Genomic DNA, 20302 nt, shown 5'->3' with positions numbered 1-20302 from the left:
AATGAACCATTTCTCTGCTGTTGTCTATTGGTTTAAACTGCAATACTGAATGAAGAAATTGTCTAGTAAATTTATTTATTAGGCCTTTCAAAGCCTAATAACAAAATATGTCAGGCATTAATTTACCTGGAAAGATAATCAGAGACCTTTCATCTGGAGCAGGCAGTCTGGACAGTGTCTGTAAAGTTAATGGGTTATGAAACGAGAAGCTAAGAGGCTGCACAGCTTCAGTCTCTCTAAGGTCCTCTTTGCTGTGAGCAGCACAAGTATGCTGTGTGCCTCTAGAAACACTGCCCAGCCTTCCCCCCTCCTCCACCCCCCACAGCCAATGACAACTTCGGTGGCAGCAGAACTTTTGCTGGCCTGTACAAAGCGGGGGAATTTCCTGAGGTGCCTTTTAATCCACATGGCTCTGACATTTCTTGTCCAGTTTCTGAGCTGTGGGTCCCAGCTGGAGGAACACAGTGCAGTGTGAAGAATTCAGGAGCTGGAGAGATGGGGGCATGGGGTGGCTACTAGGAGGTCAGGGTTCTTACTTCAGACGGGTGGGTGCAGTGTCCATGCAGCCCCAAGCACATAGTGCCCATTGCACTGCATAGCCATGGGGTTCACTGACAGAGCACCAAGGAGCATAGCTGCTGAGATGCATGAAGGCATGCAGTCTCCTCACAGCAAGGTTAAGTGGCACTATGCTTTAACTTCTTAACTTCACAGTCAGATTAGTGGCTCAGAGGCCCTTAGTGTTTGCTAGACAGAAGCAGAGATTTTTCAGGGCTGCTGTGTACCACACTGTATCCCTTAATGAGCAAAAGCTGCCTGAATCGTTTTGTATATGGGTCCTATCAGTTTAAATGCCACAAGAGTATCTCTGATGTCAGGATCATTGGATCCAGGACTTCTCCCTACAGCAACCCCAACTGCTCCAGCAGTGATATGCACTGTGTAGCCCCTGTTCTCCTGCCACCCCTATGTGTGGTGTCAGCCCCATCCCTGATAGCACCTCATGAGCCCAGATTGGCCATCACCTCCTGCCTCATCTGGGGCCTGTCCTCAGGGGAAGTGCTCTCACCCAGTGCCTTGCTAGGGATGCTCAGTGGTGCCATGACAATGGCTCTGGGCTTCAGTGCCAGCCTATTTAAGGAATGTATTATCTACTTTGGTAATTGGAAGTGTAATGTATTCACTCCCTGCACAGCACAGCTAATGGCTTCATTTGTCACATTCCTTTCTGTGGTTTACGCGGCTGTCACAGTGCAAATAAACCGATTACATTTCTTCAACATTGCTTTCACAAGGCTAGGCTGTGTGATGTGTAAATCAGTAAACAGAGGATGTCTGACTGCTCTCTTATCTTCTGTGGAGCCTCTTTTGATTAGTCTGGATACAGGAGCTAAAACAGGTGTGGAGGCTGTGAGTTGGGTGTGCTTTCTCTTGGAGGAAAAATAGCTGTGTAATGCTGTGGGTGTGCAGCATATGGGAAGAAGTGAAATATGTTGTGTTAAATGAGCCCTACTTCAGCTAGAGGAGATAGCCCAGTTCCAGCTGCTTCTTATGCCAAATCTAAAGGACACAAACATGACATTTTAAAATATGGAATATCTTAAAGAAACAGGAGCAAGATAATATAAAGTGAGGTAAAATAACATATAGATCAGGAACAACAATCCACAGGCCAGATGCAGCCCATGGAACATAGTATAACTATGGAGTTAGAGAAAAATTTCTGCTTTGTTCTGTGTGCTTATACCTCAGGAATGAGAGAAACACTCTGCCCAAGCGTTTGTTAGAAGCAGTGTATGACTGTGATGGAGCCTTCCATTAAGAGTGTTTCTGAAAATGTATTACCATCAGACCATTCTCTGTATTAAATCAATATTTAAACATTCTTTCTCCCTTCTCCAGAGAGTTTTCTCTATTTAAAAAACAAACAAACAAACAAAAACAAACAAACAAACAAAACAAAAAACACCAATGGGAAATTAGTTGATAGTGATCTTATTTTATATGTTCATTTTTCTGTATCTGCAGCACATCAGAGAGCATGTAATGGGCAGCTTTGCTTTCCATTAGCAGTCTGATGAACCGTGCTTGCCAGATGTGTTAGGTCTGGCCTGCAGGTGAGTCCTGCACCCAGTGGGACCAAGCAGTGAGTAGTGCGTGGGCCAGGAGCTGTGCTTCTGTATGAAGTGTCTGCTCAGCCTTTCGCTTTGGAGTTACACTTTCTTTGTGGATGTTATTTCACCTTCACTGAAAGGTACACTGAAAGTAGTGATAGCTCTGCAGATATCATTGGAGTTAAAGCTTGAGACAGCTCTGCTGAGTTCAGTAAAAGCTGATCTATAATATTGAGAGGGGTATGTCACTTTCCTGCACTGCTCACAGTGCTTTTCTTTGATTACTGCTAAGACTCCTGGCTCCATTGTCCATTAGCTGACATGTTTGTTTCCTCCCATTTGTACTCTCACTTTGCTGAAGTCTGATCACTTTCTGCAAGCAGATGAACTTCTGAATACAGAGGTCTGATGAGATTTGAGCAGAATGATCTCAGAAACTGTTGCAATCAGAAATGTAAAAATTCTTTCTGCTCAATAAAATCTCATGGATATTGCCTAAAATCCTATAAAACCTGTGAGATTAAAAATGGGACTTCTCTGGCCTCTTCCCCTCTCTTGTAACCAGACTGGTCTGGGTGTGCCAGATCACGTTCTCCGTGAGCAGCTACGGAAAGATAACACTCCCAACACTCCCGTAACGAAGCTCTTTAAGAGCAAAGAGAGAGTTGTTCTAAAAGCTAAAAAGCTCTTTGCCCGCATTCTCCACCAAAAAATCTGTCACGGGTTACTTAGATTTACCTATGCCCGTGACAGGGGAAGCCACCCCACGGCCCCCCCCCGGGGCCTGGAAAGGAGGGGGAAAAGGGGAGTGGGATAAAACAGCGACAATCTAAGGAGGAAAAACTTATTTTACTAAATATGATATCGAAATGCAAGATAACACAATATAATATAATTAAGGCTAACAAAATCGAACGAAACAGAGAGAGAGAGAGAGTCTCCGAAAACCGAGAGGCCTACTGTGAACTCTAGGCGACACGGCTGTAACGCTTCCCACTCTCCGAGAAGTTCGAGAGAAGAAGGAGGGCACTCCAGCCTGGGAACGAGATTATATAGAGTCCTGGTCCCGTGACTTATTGTTACTCCTGTTGTTCTCTGGGATATGTAGTCTTCTTCTGTGGACTGCACATTCAACAGAAGTATCCATACTTGACATGATGTTATGATGTGGAATACTGATAGCAAAATTACAAAATTACAAAACCATGACATGACTGCTGGTTCTCATGAGGATCTCAGATACCCCAACTCAGTCTCTTTTCACAGAATCACGGAATGACCCGGGTTGGAAGGGACCTCAAGGTTCATGAAGCTCCAACCCCCCTGCCTGGCAGGGCCACCAAACTTCCACATTTACTAGATCAGGTTGCCCAGGACCCCGTCCAAGCTGGCCTTGAACACCTCCAGGGACGGGGCATCAACAACCTCACTGGGCAGCCTGTTCCAGGACCTCACCACTCTCCTAGTGAAGAACTTCCCCCTAACATCCAACCTGAATCTTCCCTCTTTTTCAACTTAAAACCATTTTCCCTTGTCCTGCTATTAGTGGTCCTTTCAAAGAGTTTACTCCCCTCCTGGTTACAGGTTCCCTTCAGGTACTGAAAGGCTGCAATGAGGTCACCCCGCAGCCTTCTCTTCTCCAGGCTGAACAAACCCAACTCCCTCAGCCTGTCCTCATAGGGGAGGTGCTCCAGCCCCCTGATCATCTTCGTGGCCCTCCTCTGGACCCTTTCCAAAATCTCCATGTCTTTCTTGTACTGAGGGCTCCACACCTGGACACAGTACTCCAGATGGGGCCTCACATGAGCAGAGTAGAGAGAGATAATCACCTCCCTATCCCTGCTGACCACCCTTCTCCTGATGGAGCCCAGGATCCCATTTGCTTTCCAAGCTGCCAGAGCGCACTGCTGGCTCATGTTGAGTCTCTTGTCCATCAGGACCCCCAGGTCCTTCTCTGCCGAGCTGCTCTCAAGGACCACTCCTCCCAGCCTGTACAGGTGCCTGGGGTTCTTCTGGCCCTAGTGCAAAACGTTGCACTTTGCTGTGTTGAACCTCATTAGGTTCACCCGGGCCCACCTTTCAAGTCTGTCAAGGTCCCTCCAAATGGCATCCCTTCCTTCCTCCATGTCAACCGTACCACTCAGCTTGGTGTCTTTTGTGCTAATCCTGTACAGTCCATCTTTTTCTACTTGACTACCTGCCTCTGCATCCTGCCTGCATAGAGCATTGCTCTTGAGCACACAGTTCACGCTATAGAAGAGAGCTAGGTTCAGCTTGTGGGATTTGATGAATGCAGTCTGGAGAGATGCTGCAGTGCTTTCACGTGGCTCCTTGTGACTCTCCTTCTCTTCTCCAGCTGCCAAGGAAGCAATGAGTGGAGAGAGGAGTCCTAGAGTGCCTTGGCCCCCTGCTGGGTGCGAATTCCAGAAGGTGGGGATTGTTCCTCTTCCTTGTGCTCTTTGCTTACTTGTACCTCAGCATTCAGAACTTGAAGTGCCCCTCCCAGCAGATGAGGGGCGGTGCTACTCTGGCTGTGGGACTGTCTGCAGGGTTAGCAGCCTCCAGTGAAGTGCTGGGGTGTGTGAAGTTCTCTCAGTGAAAAAAATCAGCCTTCTGCACTTTTGTGCTGAATATTAACCACGTTTCTGATCATCATAGTTCTGAATCCTACATCTTGTCTCAAAATAAGAAAGCAACAAGTTATTGTTTAAACCGAAGTAAGTAAATAAAATAGAAGCTCTTGCTATGGAAAGAACACTTTTGTTCATTCTCCATAATGCATCTTTTCCTGCTAAGATTAAAAGGTTTTTATGTATCTTCTTCACTTTTCCTTGTGAATTGCCTTTCTCAGGGTCACAAGCTATTTACATATGTATATATATGGGAGGAGGGAAGCACCACTTGTTCTCCAGACATTCACTCTCTTCTCTCATTCCAGGAAATCTCAGCCATGCTTTGCATTTTAGGAACAACACCAGATTTCCAGGAATATTGCAGTGAGTAAAGAGTTTCTTACCACCATAGACTTTGAGGGCACTGGGTTGCCTATGGTCCTGCTCAGCCAGTATCCCATGCACTGGGTTGTTTTCTGTGACTTGGTTCTCCTTTTTGGAATCATAGAATCCTTAGAGTTGGAAAGGATTTCTGAAGGCCATCTAGTTCAACCCCCCCTGCAGTGAATGAGGAAATCCACAGCTAGATCAGGTTTCCCAGGGCTGTCTCCAGGGATGGGACATTTCCTATCCAGATCCTCTCATTTCCAGCCCCGAGGATTACTGCTCTGAGGCTGCACATCCCACTCATCTACCCATGTGGTATTTCTTCTGGCACATCACTTCGGGTTTTCCCTGAACCTGTGTCCTAAGTATGGTTCTCCTACCCCATGGACTCTGGGCATTGCTCTGTGTGCTCACATCCCAAGTGCTGTGTCTGCATATGCCCCAGAGCCCCCACTGCTCCTGGGCTCCCCTCCAGTGACAGGACAGTGGGGACTTGACTTTGCCATGGATGTGACTGCATCTCACAGGAAGAAGTCCATTCATGCTCCTGTCATGTACAGTGCTAAATAAATTTGGGAGTTGCTCAATAGCTCAACAGAATGACAGCCTTTTTCCTTAAAGATAGATATTGCCTTTAATCAGGTGCTCACTTGCTTTGCTTGAGTAAGCCAAACTCATTCCAAGAACAAAAGGGCTGCCATTGCAATAGCCTGGCTTTTCAATTTCAAACTATCTGCAGATTACAGAATAAATGAAATATTCAGTATACACAAATACTATACAGAATGGTATGATACAGACCATTTCATTTTCTTTCATCCTTTTCTAGCTTACTGGCTTTTATGTAATGGGTAGACCTACATCAAAAGCCATGCTCAAGTAAGAACAAACAAATACTTAAAGCACACATTACACATGGCATTCCTAAGCCTTCTGTAAATGATACAGAGTTATTCTTTGAAGAATAGAGAGGCACTCTAATAAACTTCTCTATGAGACCAGACCATGACACGGTGACAGAGCAGCATTTTTGAGTGCTTGGCATATGTAAGATACCAGCTGCCCTTGGGGGAGAATGTGTATTTGACAACAGAAATAAGGGCAGTCTTTGCTGCTAGGACCCTAGGACACAGTGCAATGTGCATCTTCCAACTCTTTTTAACCGTATCTGTCACTCCTTCAGTAAGGAGATGTGAGCTCCATCTCAGGCAGCACCGCACTGCCAACTTGTCAAGCAATCTCTCATGGTCCTCTTGTAGTATCCCTTACACCTGGGACATGTATTCAGTCTCTGAGGGACTACTTCATTGACTGTCTGTCTCTGCCTGAACATCTTTTCTGCCTGTCAGGGTGCTGGCAGTCTGGGGTATTTCCTGCTGTGACCATGAGATCCTGCTCATCTCCAGGTGGGGGCATATCACTGCAGTCTGACTGCGACCCACTTGCTCTGTGGGTCAGGAGCCAGACATGTATTTAGAGCAGTGTTTGGGAAGGACAGAAGCTCTGGTCAGAAGTGCTATGGGGGACAATACCAGGCCGACTCTCTGAGTATGGGATATACCCTGCAGCTGGAAAACTGACATTCATCCAGAAGGAAAACATCTGAGCAGTTTGCCCAGCCTGTGACACTGGAGGAATGTACACTGCTCAGTGCCTTTGGGACTCAAATGTGATCCATACTGAGTCTGACCAGTGGCTCATCGTGTTGACGCAGAAGCTCTTCTGTTCATATCTTCTGGCTCATTAAGTCCAGACAGTCACTGACTGCAGCCGTAACCCTTCTCTACTTTCATTCCTGTGGGAATCTCTTAGTCAAACATAAAATTTCAGCATTATACAACCAAACTTCATTGTTAGTAAGGCCTGTACAGTAATGCTTATGTTTTCTTAAAATATATGTATGAGTTCTCCCTTATATACACTCATTCCAGTCATTTATAGTTACTATTAATGATTCAGCATTTTTCTGTGGTTTCAGGTTTTCCATGCCACCCATGCTATTTGCCAAACTAAAGTCACTGCTACTTTTTGCACCAGAGACTATGCTACATATCCTGTGGCCAGCCCGCACTGCCATTTAGACCACCTGCTCCCAGTCTGTTCTAGAAGTTTCCCACAATGTCACAATTGCCAGTATGAGAAGGATCTCTCTTACAGCACAGCAAAAACTTCAGAGTTTTTATTACAATATTTCAAATGTGAAACAAATCTCTCCAAGTGGGAAGTGACCTCATCCCCTGATCTGAGTCCCCTCTCCCTTGGCACATGGTGGTTCCCTGGGGCATGTCCTTGCCACCAAAGTTCAGCCGATCTTTCTGTATCTCCAGAGACTGTCCCAAAACTACTCATTGCACATTAGTATCAGCTCTCCTTCCAGCATCAAAGTGCAGATGAATCAGCCGGGCTCTTCCTAGGAACTCCCATCTCTCTTCTCACTTCTTAACCAAGTTGAATTTTAGTTCTGATCATGCTTCAGTGTCCACAAAAACGTGATGAAATATCGTTAAGCTGTCTGAAATTGAGTTTTATTTTGCTTTCAGAGGGTACTTTGGAAAATTTTTCTTTATCTTTGTCAGCCTTTGTAAGTAGTTGAATGACAGCTTTACCTGTCTCCTGTGATGCCTTGCAATGTGACATGCTCCCTGTGAAGTGCTTTTCTCAGAACTATTATCCTGTATGGTACAAATCACACACTTTATGCCCAGCACCTCCTCCTACTCATGCCATTTTCTCTTAATGCTAGCAGGTCAGACTGTGTCCTGGATGTTATACCTTGTCTGTTGTGTTCCTTCCACCCAAGATATCTGTTCTCATCTCTGATTCCAGGACCTCAGGTCCATTCTCCCTTGTTCCTGATCATCTGTCCAAAGCACAGCCATTTCTGTGTTTCTTACAGCCTGCATCCCCTCTTTAAATGTTGGGCAACAATATCCATCATCCATTCAGCTGATGTCCTCAGGAAATAATCATACATCTGTGGCCACTTCACATCATTTACCTTCTAACTTTCTAGATATCATTGCTAAATTCTCACTAATTCATTTCTTCTACCTTTGTGTAAAAGTGAACATACATATTACGGCATCTCCCTGCTCTTTCCCTTCCTTTCCCCACCATTAATTTCATTTCCCTCAAGCCCAGAGGGAAATGCTGGAAGGATGCACCTTCCTGTGAATGTGCCCATGACTCTCCTAAAGCTTGCCTTGTACCAGTCTCAAGTCCTTCATTTCTTTCCTTTTCTCATTGCATCCTTACATTACTCCCTTAAGAGGGTCCTGGTCACCCAAGTCTCCACATTATGTCTTCACATTTCATCAGTCTTCTTTGATCTGTGCTAGCTGGCATCTAGCATTGTCAGTCCTTTCTGGTTTACTTCTTGTAGTCAGTCCTCCTCTTTTTTGGCTATGACATCTAATGGGTCACCCAGTCTGCTCTGATTTATGGTATCTCTCTCCATAAAAGGTTGTGGAAGTGGCACATAACTCCATAAGTAATCCCATTCATCAGAGCAGAGTCAGAATAATCACCTATTTATCTCCTATTCAATAGACTTGCTACAGCACTCATTATGAATTCATTTAAACTGATGCACAGTGTCCCATTATGCACTAATGGTGATGAGAAACATGACAAAACAAATGCCATTTTAAAATTGGGAAATGAATCTGTTCAGCAAGATGTATAACTATGGCTACTCATGAATTCTTACTCTTGCAGTCTTCTGCAGCACACACCTTGTTGTCTCCTCATACCTGAGCTGTACCCTGCTATGATGCTTCTGGCAGAATCAAATCCCCCCCTGCCATGGCTACCAACACATGTTGCGGCTGCATGACTCCTGAATTCCTACAGCCCACCCCTCAGCACAGCCCCTGTGCAGAGCTCCCACTGTTGCAGTGCTTCTCTCATGACTCTGTAGCACCAGCACAGCCTGAGTCCTTGGTGCTGGGGCTGGGAATTGCCCAATGACTGTGGCCATGCTGAGCGCCCTGACTGTGCTGCACTGCACCATGCAGTCCTGGTATGGCTCTGAATGTTCTTCAGGTCTCTCCCCTGTTCTTATCTTCAGGAGGATGGACTTTGTAGGGCTGTTAAATCTTCCTCTGGCACACCTTTGAAGCCATTATTTCTCATCCTATCACTAGTTAGCTGCTTCTGCTGAATAGTTTTCCTAAGGCAGTGGTTCGGCTCTGTAATGTAGTGCTGCAACCTTCTGTAGAAACAGCCCAAAGGATCCCAGCCATGTGTATGACTGCCCAAGAAGCTGATGTCTGGAGCGGTAGGATGAGTCCAGGAGCTTGTGGAAATCCTTGCCTTGCCATGGAGCCATATGTTTGAAGACTTTGATCACAGCTTTGCGGGGAAAAAAAAAGCACACTGGGAGATGATGGCGAAAAGATTTCTTCAGAAAAAGAAGCATGTGTAGAACAACCCCTCCTCTCGTTATGTTGCTGATGCTCTGGGTGCCCCTGTTCATGCCGAATTGTTCTGGAGGTCAGCCCTGGATAGGAGTGTGTCAGAGGCCAGCAGACCCAGCACTGCTCAGGGGGTTCAAGCCTCTGCCAACCTGGTACAGATAGTGGGGCTGCTAGAATGTGTGATCCCCCTTTCCCCACCCTTCTCTCCCCCCCCCCCCCAGCCATGTCTAGGCTGTAGGAACAGCAGTGGAGTTGTTGTTGTACCTGTAATGATAGTTCTGATCCTGGATGTCCCACCGCTCACTGGCTGCAGCATCTCCTCTTCAAACTTCTGACTTCTAAGGGCTTTGGTTCATGTGGAAACTTCTCTCAGAGGTCTTGATGAGGAGCAAGTTGGATGCAGTCCCAGAATAGCACCACTAACAAAAGCTCTCACAAACAGCCAACCAAAATGCATCCTGAAGTGAGATCACAGAAATGATGCAAAGCAATCAGATGAGAGACATGGCCATAAAGAGCTGTTAGATTTTTAGAACAGAGCTTCCCTTTGCCTCAGAATAGCAAGAGGATTGCTTTACATGTGCATGTGGCCTTGTAAAATTCCAGTATCTGGGAGTTGTGTGTGTTTAAAACTGCACGAGCAATACAAGGCGCAGTGCCAGCTTTCAGCTGCATTAAATCAACAGGTGGGTGTGCAGTGCAGGGCCTCCCCAACTGGAACCACCTCCTTAGAGCCTGTCCTGAGCTGCTGTGTCTCCACCTGGAGCCCAGGGCAGGATCCTGTGTCAGCCCTGCTCAGGAGGACTGTCCCCTTTGTTCACAGTACTTTGTCACAAAGCCCAGTGACCCATCCAAGCACTCGTCCTCCAGCCCAGCACACTGTCTGTGTGATACAGACGTGCTCCTCGTGGCCATTCACAGAGGTTTGCTCCAAGTCCTCAGCTCCAAATGCAAATAAACAATTATAAGTCATCAATATGTCTGATATCATGGAATTCTTGGCTGGCAACAGCTATCCTGTGTTGTATAATTGAAAGAAATGCAATGGAGTGTTATTTAATAGGTAATCAATCAGTGCTGTACTTGTACACCTGAGCTAATCAATTACTGCAGGAATGCCAGTGCTGGCCACCTGCTGGGAAACCACCTGTGTACATCAGGGCACCAAAATGCTCCCCTGCTTGTTGTGGGTTCATTAACAAAATTTCATGAAGAAATCTTATGTTCATAGATGCCAGTCATCTAATAAATGTTGTAGAGTTGTTTCTCAATCTAAGCTTTTTAATTTTTATTATTCCATAGAAAGTCTGAAAATGTAATAAAAACAGTTTAATAATTCTAAACAAACAAATGAACAAACAAACAAACAAACAAAAAACCTTAAATGGTAATTCAATGTTCCTGACTTGCTTTAAAAAGATCCCAGATTTAAGAAGTAATTAAAAAGTGCAGGAGAAAAAAATACATCCTAGAAAGCCCATCTGTGCTTTGCAAAGTGGCCTCGTTGGTTCTGGGCTGTGTCCTTCAGTCCTGTGCTTTGGGTGCTGGGTGCCTGCCCAGAAGGTGTTCTACAGTCCACTACCTGCATCTCATCATGTGCATCCCACCTGAGCACTGGGATTCTACAGCCCTCTGTATTGCTATTTTATTTATAAAATGTTACCAATAAAGCCAGAAGCTTCAAACAGATTAGATTCATTCATCCAGCCTTCACACAACGTTGAATTACTCACACAAACCAGGCTGTCTGAGGCAACGACAACAATGTTTTCACAAATTGTTTAATTAGACAACTTCTGGGCAATTTCTTCCAATGGTTTCACTTCCCCTGCCCACAGATATTCTGGTGCTCACCACATCTGTCATAACAACCCTTCCTGGATGCTGGAGTTTTGGGGCCAAGCCCAAATTTTTTATTTATTTTTATTTTTATTTTTTGCTTTGAAGGACAAAAAGAAGCATAAACAGCAAAGAACCTTCTTTATTTTTTCCTTTTCCCCCCCCCCCCCTTTTTCTTTTTCTTTTCCTTTTCTTTTTTTTCTTTTCCTTTTTTTTTTCTTTTTCTTTTTTTCCTTTTTTCTTTTTCTTTTTCTTTTTCTTTTTCTTTTTCTTTTTCTTTTTCTTTTTCTTTTTCTTTTTCTTTTTCTTTTCTTTTTCCTTTTTTTTTCTTTTCCTTTTTTTTTTTTCTTTTCCTTTTTTTCCTTTTCTTTTTCTTTTCTTCTTCTTTTTTTAAGGAACAAATTATCACCATTTTGTTTGCTTAGCTGAGAACTCAACCAAGGTCTGGCGGGCAGCTCTGAGGGCACTGCAGGGGACTCCAGGCTCAGCTTCATCACCCCAGTCTCAACCAGAAATCCAAGGTCCCTCCTGCAGCCACAGCCATGAGTCACTGATGTCTTATGCAAGAAAATTCCTCTTCCCATTTTAAACTATGGATGAGAATTTCATCAGAGGGAAGCAGCTTCGGAACAGACGTTCTCACAAACTCATTCTTTGGCTCTATCTGTTTCCAATGAGGCTTTACAGTCTGCCCTTCCAATAGTATTCCCATCTTGTTTGGTGGCTTTTATCCAAGTTGGTTAATAATTTCTGTTATCGTCCTTCGAGCCTGAACAATTTTAGCTCCTCCAAATCCCTTGTTGTTCCTTATTAAGACACTAGCTACTACTGGAGAAAGATGACTGATTGCAATAGCTGTAGGCAGAACTCATGCTGATTAACAAATCACTTGAAAATAATATGCTTTTTAGCCATTAGAGTTATTAATAGTATGTTTGCTCCCTTTCTTGGGGCATTTAATGCTCAAGGAATTAGCCAATCTGGAGAGTAAATCTTTTAGTTCATAGTGGACACCAAACTCAATCTGTCTAGCTGGAATGGGACTATACACTCATTTTCTTTTCAAGACTCCACAGAATTTGACATTTTAGTAGAAACTTAATAGCTTGCAGTAATTTTTTTTACTACCTGCAGCAAGATTAGCTGCTAAGATAAGGAGCTGATGGAGCTGGTGAGTGACAGGGCACGTTCACCTCATTTAAAATATGCATAGGGGAAGGGAAACACTTTGGTACAGAAGTGCTGCTGCTGCTTCCCAGGCATCCAACGACCCTCAAAAGACACTGCCGTCGCACTGAACCTTGCCTATGGGAGCCTAGTCAGAGAGACAGCAGGTGTTTCTAAATGAAATCTCCATGCTGCCTGATTTTAATGGGTCCTTTACTTTGTAAAACCAAGAATTATTAATTAATATTTATACTTTGTTTACGAGTTAATGGGTAACTGGCTTGGGTAAGATCCCTGGATGATCTATCAGTTCACACTGGGAGTAACTGTCATGCAGAACAAGCAATGCTATTAATCAACACAAAGCAGAAGATCACATGGAGGATATTCTTTCTTGCTCTCTTTTTCAGTTTTTTGTCTCCCTCTTTGTTCTCTCCCTCTGTGCACTGTATCATAGAGTGATGGGTAAGACTGTATTTCAGCCTCTCTTGAGGAATGGTTTTGTGGTAAGGAGCCCAACAGCCTCTGGTGTCAATGCTGCTCAACAACCAAAGTTAGTTAATGTGTAGGAAGAAAACAAGTACCTCTGGCATAGGTGTGGTCTCGCAGTGCAGAGCAATGTTCACAATAAAATGGCTGTCTGGGATAGAATGGGACTGTTCCCATATGATGAAACAAATATAGGTCTAACCTGGCATAAAAGTCTACAGCAATTAAACAAGTGGCTGTTCATTTTGGTCTTTTAAAGAATTTCATCGTATCCTGACGCTGTAAGCCTTACCAGGAAACTCAGTATGTGAAAACGGAGGAGTAATGCTTGATTTGATTTGATTTGACTTGATTTGATTTTTTTTTTATACTGATTACTGTGAATATCACTATGCATTTGAAATACCTATATTTGAATTGCATTAATCTGCAGAGTGTTTCTGAATCTTTTTAAAAATCTAGCAGTAAAATAATGTCTGCTTGGCATTTAATAATGGCAGATACAACAATAAATATTCACTTAGGATGACTGTTTTTTGCACTGTTCTGTCCATCAAAATATGAACAGAAAATGTGTCCCATTAGTGCAGAAAATGTCTGGAAAAGATACTCCCTGATTAAGGCAGATGTGTCTGCTGATGGTTTGATTTGGAACATGGATTGCTACAAATGAGTCACATTCCTGGGAAGGGGATTTAACGCTCAACAGGTTCAGGCTCCAGGCTTTCCTCTGGCTCAGTCTCACTGCTCTCTTTCTGCTTCACACTTCTTTCGTACACAACAATTCAGTTGTCCCTTATTAAGAGTGCTCCCTCTGTCAGTTCTTCCTCAAGTGCATAACCTTGCTACGCCCAATCATATTAAAGAGTGACTGAAATGGCTTTGCTTTCCATCACAAAAACAGCTGCTACATCAGTTGTAAAATCCTGTCATTTATCTTTTCCCATTTCTATCATCTTATTCAATGCATGAGACAGACACAAATGCTCTGTATTATAGATATTAATAAACCTCCAAATTCTGTGCTATTTCCATGCTGGTTAAACATGGAGTAATCCTTAAATGGAAAAATGAAGCAAGATAAATGCAACCAAAACTCAGAAAGCCAAGGTATACAGCTTTTGTCTATGTACAAGCAAATCTTCATCCAAATGGCTTAAAGGAAATAATGGTGATATGCACATTCCATGCAATCATCATAAAAAAGAAACTGTACAACAGAGCATTTGTCAGAAATCACTGTGAGTAAATGACGACTTTCAGGAAAATCAGAAACATTCTTTGCTATAGTCACTGTCTAAAACTGAGGAATAGAATGAGATGAAATGAAGCAAACCAAGAGATCTCCAATGGAAGTTTTAAAACATTACAGCTAAAAGCAGAAGCTGAAATAATAAAATGAAACTGGTCAAACCCTAGAATTAGAGATTATGTGATAGAAACACATTTTGTTAGATTGTGGGTGACATGCAAGCCTGATTTCTTTTAGTTCTATTATAAGAAACATCACTGGATTCAAAATATCTTGGTGTGGTTTTCAATCATACTTCCATTTTACAGATAGATTTTCAGTTCAATACTCATGGTGTCCTTTGAGAAACGAGCAACTACATAGCTGATGTATACATATTTAGTATGCACATGGCAATCAATTCTGGAGGGGCTGGAATTACATGATCTTGAAAGGTCCCTCCAGACAACTGTTCTGTGATTCTATGATATATTCTAAGTATACAAATACACAATAATTAAATGTGTAATATATACGTATATTTAAGAACAGCAAATCACACACAAAAAAAATGTTAGACAAATTTTGGAAGAATGCAATTCCAGTCCTCTGCTCGGATGTGGCCAGCCTGGAGGTTTGCTTCCACTGCAGACCTGGGCCAGTCCAGCTCCGACTCTGACTGGGGATGGAGAACCCACAGCTTCCTTGGTCTCCAGCAGAGTGCCTGGCCATCCTCTCGCCAATAGCGTCATCTTGTGCCTGCTCAAAATGTACCTCACTTCAGCTGTGCCCTCTGTCTCTTCTATGTCCTTCCATGTCCATCTGCCAAGGGCCTGGCATCCCAGAGGGCAACCGGATAGGGGAATAAAATGCCCACTCTACACCTCTCACCCAGCTGCCAATACTCATTCACGCAGCATTGCTTCACGCCACCCATTGCCCATCATGCCTTGGTCTCTAAGTGCTACAAATTAGGAGGTTTTTGAAAATGCACAAGGGCATAGATGTTGAAAATATGTACCATCGCTTGGCTAGCAGAGCTCCAGTTAAGCCTTTTGTGTGTTTCTGTAATACACAGATTTTGTAAGGTAAAGGACGATTTGCACTTTCCCTAATAGCTTACTGGTAGTTTGTGTTCATGGCTAACACACACCACAAAGATCTCTCCAGCTGCTTGTCATATCTTTGCAGGCATTGTTTAAAAGATGAACTGTACTGAATAAGTTTCATTCTGCATACATTATTCATCAAAAAAATATTACTTCCATGAACTGCGATTAGTACAGTTGCTGTCCATAGACTTCAGTGTATTTTGCCATGAATTTTTCTATAGCTTTTCAAAGAATACACAGTTCCAGGGTTCTTTTTCTCTGTGCCTTTTTTAAACTTCCTTCAACAATCACTTGTAGCTGGTGATATGTTTCCATTGAAAACCATATTGTGATACAAAGCAGTGTGACAGCTGCAATTTTACACAACATGAAATATCAGCTGAGGAAATTACAAAGAGCATTTCCCTGAAACCACGATTTCAAGAACAAATCAATTACCTCAGTGAAGCTGCTGCTCAGAAATTAAACAACCCTGATTATCCTCAAGTAAAGTTCAGATCTGAGGAACTCACGCTGAGGCCCACTTGGAGTTAGCAGAAAATCGTTATTCTAGGGTAATTGCAAGGAAGGAAGGTTGCGATCCCACACATGTTGATAAGGAAAACCATTATTTATTACAGCTGTTTGTCTTGCTCCAATTCATAGGAAGGAGAGGAGGTTCTTTGATATATGTATACCTGACATGAGATTAAGAAACAAAGAGTTCAAATGTTGGTCCAACCAGCTTATTACAAATCTTAATCAGGGAGATGGGGAAGGGGAGGACTGGCAACTATTATGAATTAGGGTGATGGGGAAGGGAAAGTGGGCAATAGGAAATATAGGAAAGAAGCAAAAATTGCATAAAGCAGGGATAGTCACCACCAAGACCTAGCAGTATTCTGTTGCATGCCATTGCAATGCCCCAAGGCAAAAGTGCAGGGAAGAGCAGCAGCAGAGTGGCCGGCCTTAGGCAGCAAGCAGGTAGAGACAGAGCAGGCCCAAGAGGAAGGGGCAAGTTTCAGGTAGCAGGCCCAGGAGAGTCTATCAGCATGCAGGAATCATGTTGTGGAGCACCTGATGTCATGTTTCTTGGTCCCTTTTTTATCCCTCTTCTGCCAATGTGGTATTCCTGGGTACTTGGGTAAGAGCCATGTGCAGAACCCCCGAGATGGCATCTCCCTTGAGAAAAGACTGCTTCCCAGCCACTAAGCTGTGGCTTATCTCTTTCTCTATCGTTGCCCTTGGACTGCAAATCTTCAGACAAAATATTTCATCAACTCTGACTGTGATTTGCCTGGACTTGTCCATATGTGTCCCTAGGTTGGATATTAGGAAACATTTCTTTACAGAAAGGTTGTTAAATACTGGAATAGGCTCCCCAGGGAGGTGGTTGAATCGCCATCCCTGGATGTGTTTAAGAGCCATTTGGATGTGGTGCTCAGGGATATGATTTAGCAAAGGGTTGTTAGTGTTAGGGTGCTATTGTTAGGCTGCTGTTGGACTTGATCTTCAAGATCTTTTCCAACCTGGGTAATTCTATGATTCTATGATTTAGACAAAGGATTTCTCAACCCTTGACCAGGACTTGTCCATCTGTGTCCTCAGCAAACTTTGAGACAATGGTGTGAAAGAATAATCTCTTACACTGTTTTATAGAGGTCCTCAGATGAAACAATAACAGAAATGTATTAGTAGTCTTTGTGTTTAGTTATCCCTCAAGGCAGCCCTATGACTCCCTCATAGCAGCTCCTCATGTCAGAATGCAGCTCCATGGCAGCCTAAAGCTCCCCATGGCATCCCTACAGCTCCTCATGGCACCCTGCAGCTCCTCACAGAGAGTGGAGGGGTAGCACTGAGCTCTGCTCTCTGACAGCCACAGGGTCTGAGGGAACACATGGAGCTGTGTCAGGGGAGGGCAGGTGGGGGTGAGGGAAAGGCTGTGCCCCAGAGGGCGGTGGGCATGGCACAGCTTCCAGGGCAGCAGGCACAGCCCCGAGCTGCCGGAGCTCAGGGAGTGTTGGGACACCACTCTGACACCAGGTCTGGGTGGTGCTGTGTGATCCCTGTGGGTCCCTTCCAACTTGGAACCTTCTATGTCCTATGGTGACCCCACCACGCAGCTCCCCACGGTCCTGGCACAGTGGCTCTCTGTAGCACCTGCCCCTCAAAAAAGCTTTCCCAAATCTCTGATATTTTCATGGAAAGAAACCCACGCAGTTCTCAAGCACCTCTGTAACACGTTCCTCCTTATGCTGTTCTATCAGCCAGCTGCAGAAATCCCAGCTGCTGCGGATGCCTGTGCCAAACGATGACCATGCCAGTGATTGTAATCTGGAGTTTGGGCTGTGTTCTAGTCTTGCTTATTTTGCACTGAATACATGAAGGTATAGTCTGCTTCTGTCTTAATTAACATCAGGAAATTTACACTGTTCCCTTTTCACAAAAGGAGAAAGAGAATCACTTTTACCTAAGGTAAATTAGCATGACTTCAGTGAAGCTAATTAAGTTATCCCTAAATTATGTGCAGAAATCAAGGGAAGCGCTTTGTTCTCCCTAGAAGGCTGTCTGTAAAAACACACTGCTTTTTCTCTTTTCTTAGGCTTTCTGCAAAATTACTCCTGGGGAGCCCAAATGCCTCCAACTGCCAGGAGACAACCAGCACTGACAGCTCCTGCAGCACTGAAGGCAGCCATGCAGAAATGCAGCCATGCAGAAATGCAGCACTGCTCCTTGGCCACTTTGTGTGAAGTGCTCAGGCACTGCCCCCGTCAAACACAGCTCTGTCTATGAGCTCAGCAGCCAGTGATGAAACTCTGGGAAGAGAAGCTGCCTAAGATCCCTTTTATATTCTTGGCAATCATATTTTGAATGTATGAATTTTCACTCAGTCAAAAGCACCGATACACGCTGCAGGTGTGTATCACAAACAGGTTGCTGTTTGTCTCCCAAACAGAAGGTTGTGTTGAGTTATGGAAGTAAAAAATACGTATATGGTACTGTATCCGGTTCTTGAGTACTGTATCCAGTTCTGGGCTGCCAGTACAAAACAGACAGGGATCGTCTGGAAAGAGTCCAGCTGAGGGCCACAAACATGATAAAGGGCCTGGAACATCTCTCCTATGAGGAAATGGGTGACCTGGGTCTGTGCAGCCTTGAGAAAAGAAGACTCAGAGGGGATCTGATTAATGTTTATAAGCATTTAAGTGTGGGAGATAAAGGCACATGGCCACCATCTTTTCATTTGTCTGTGTGGACAGGACAAGGGGAAATGGCCACAAACTGGAGCATAGGAAGTTCCACACCAATATACAAAGGAACTTCTTCACAGTGAGGGTGATGGAGCACTGGAACAGGCTGCCCAGGGGAGTTGTGGAGTCTCATTCTCTGGAGATATTCAAGACCCATCTGGATGCCAACCTGTGCAGCCTGCTGTAGAATGCCTGCTTTGCAGGGGAGCTGGATTCGATGAGCTCTGCAGGTCCCTTCCAACCCCTACAATTCTGTCATTCTGTGACATCTGAAAATGGGGAAGGGGCTTACAAAAATGAAATAACGATTGCATCTTAGGGATGTAGTTGCTGGCTGATACAGCTAGAACACTTGTCATGATAATTCTACACACAATTCTACAAGTTAATTTTGCTCGTTGCTGTTCAGCATAAGTCTGGGAAGCTACCCATTTAAAAAAGATTCTGTGCCAAATGAAATAACCCTCCTTGGAATTGCAGCTGCTCTTTGAGAGTGTGACGTGAGTGGCATGGTGAGGGCTGCAGCAGGGCCGGAGCTGCTCTTGCAGGACCTGGGGCTGCCCCTGGGGGGTGTTGGAACCCTGGGTCTATTCACCTTAATTACTCCATCCTAACCACAATACAGTAAGACACAAACCAATGGCAGACACTGTTCCATACCTTGTTTGTTCTGGGTACGTATAATGACAGGACAATACAAAGGGAAAGTCAGTTAAAAAATGAGGGAACAGAGTAAGAAGAAGTGGCACAAGAAACACTGCAATGGGGAGAAATCTTTACAATAAGCAGTTTAAAAGGACATGAAAATAAAAAAAAAAAATGTCCCCATCAGCAGAGTATAAATCACAAGTCAACCACTTTAACTCCAGGAACTGCTTAAATTGAAGTATATGTTTGAAAAGAGTTGTGAATCCTTGAAAAAAATGAGTTTACTGAGAGTACGTGCATTAAATAGTTGGCAAGAGACTGCTTAATGTGTTACACTTATAACCATAATTGCACATAATTCTGTAATTAATTTCATTGCACGTGTGACACTATACATGCCAAACATAAGTGCTTGTGTGCAGATGCACACTGCTTATAACGTGGTCATTAATTCCCCCACTGTTGACAATCAGCTCATGGAAATAAACTGCCAAATCCCAGTAGGACTCCAATGTGTCAGATGTGTTCCTTTCTTACTGCAGATCATATCCTGTGCTGAGTGCTGTGCTTCTGAGCAAGCAGAAAACAAAATTCTCATGAATTGAATGGTGTCACTTACTTCACAGCTAATTACACGTGGTTTTGTTCTGCTCTGGGTTAAGTGATCTGTTTGCAAAATTTATAATAGGAAGAAAAAAAGAAAGAAGAACATGGCTATTCCACAGAAGTCTGTAGTCCTGTGAACAGGATCCTGGCTCATCTAAGCCAGGGCTTGGTGACTTGTATTTACAAATGAGGGTGGTACCGCCTGTTGGTTTAGGACCCTTCACCAGTCTCTGGGTGTCTGTTGTTTCCTGCATTTGGCGGAGCCTTGCAGCCGGAGCTCCAGGCTGGTGCCTTCCAGTGCCAAGCAGTGCAACTACAATGGGGGGCAAGTGGGAAGCCAGTCATCATGGTAACACTGGAGCACTTCTGACATCCTCCTCTCCAGATCCTCCTCTCAGGCATGTTAAACTTGACTCTGTGCTTATCTCAGGTCACTGTGCTTAGCGAAG

At 44.0% G+C, this 20302-nt stretch overlaps 1 protein-coding gene across 2 annotated transcripts in view; it reads left to right on the top strand.

Annotated features, from left to right (window-relative positions):
- LOC146758546 (obscurin-like) overlaps window positions 1–19753 on the top strand; it is a 29597-nt gene extending 9844 nt beyond the window's left edge. For both annotated transcript variants that reach the window (XM_085514559.1, XM_085514558.1), the window contains one exon: window positions 17951–19753. The gene's annotated coding sequence lies outside the window, so the exon portion shown is untranslated. The remainder of the gene's footprint in view (window positions 1–17950) is intronic.
- Window positions 19754–20302: the final 549 nt, after the last annotated feature.

Source organism: Coturnix japonica, chromosome 13, assembly GCF_054131305.1.
Source record: "Coturnix japonica strain WE chromosome 13, WE-NBRP24, whole genome shotgun sequence".
NCBI lineage: Eukaryota > Metazoa > Chordata > Aves > Galliformes > Phasianidae > Coturnix > Coturnix japonica.
The sequence above is the reverse complement of the archived record's forward strand: the minus strand, read 5'-3'. Positions and strand labels throughout refer to the sequence as shown.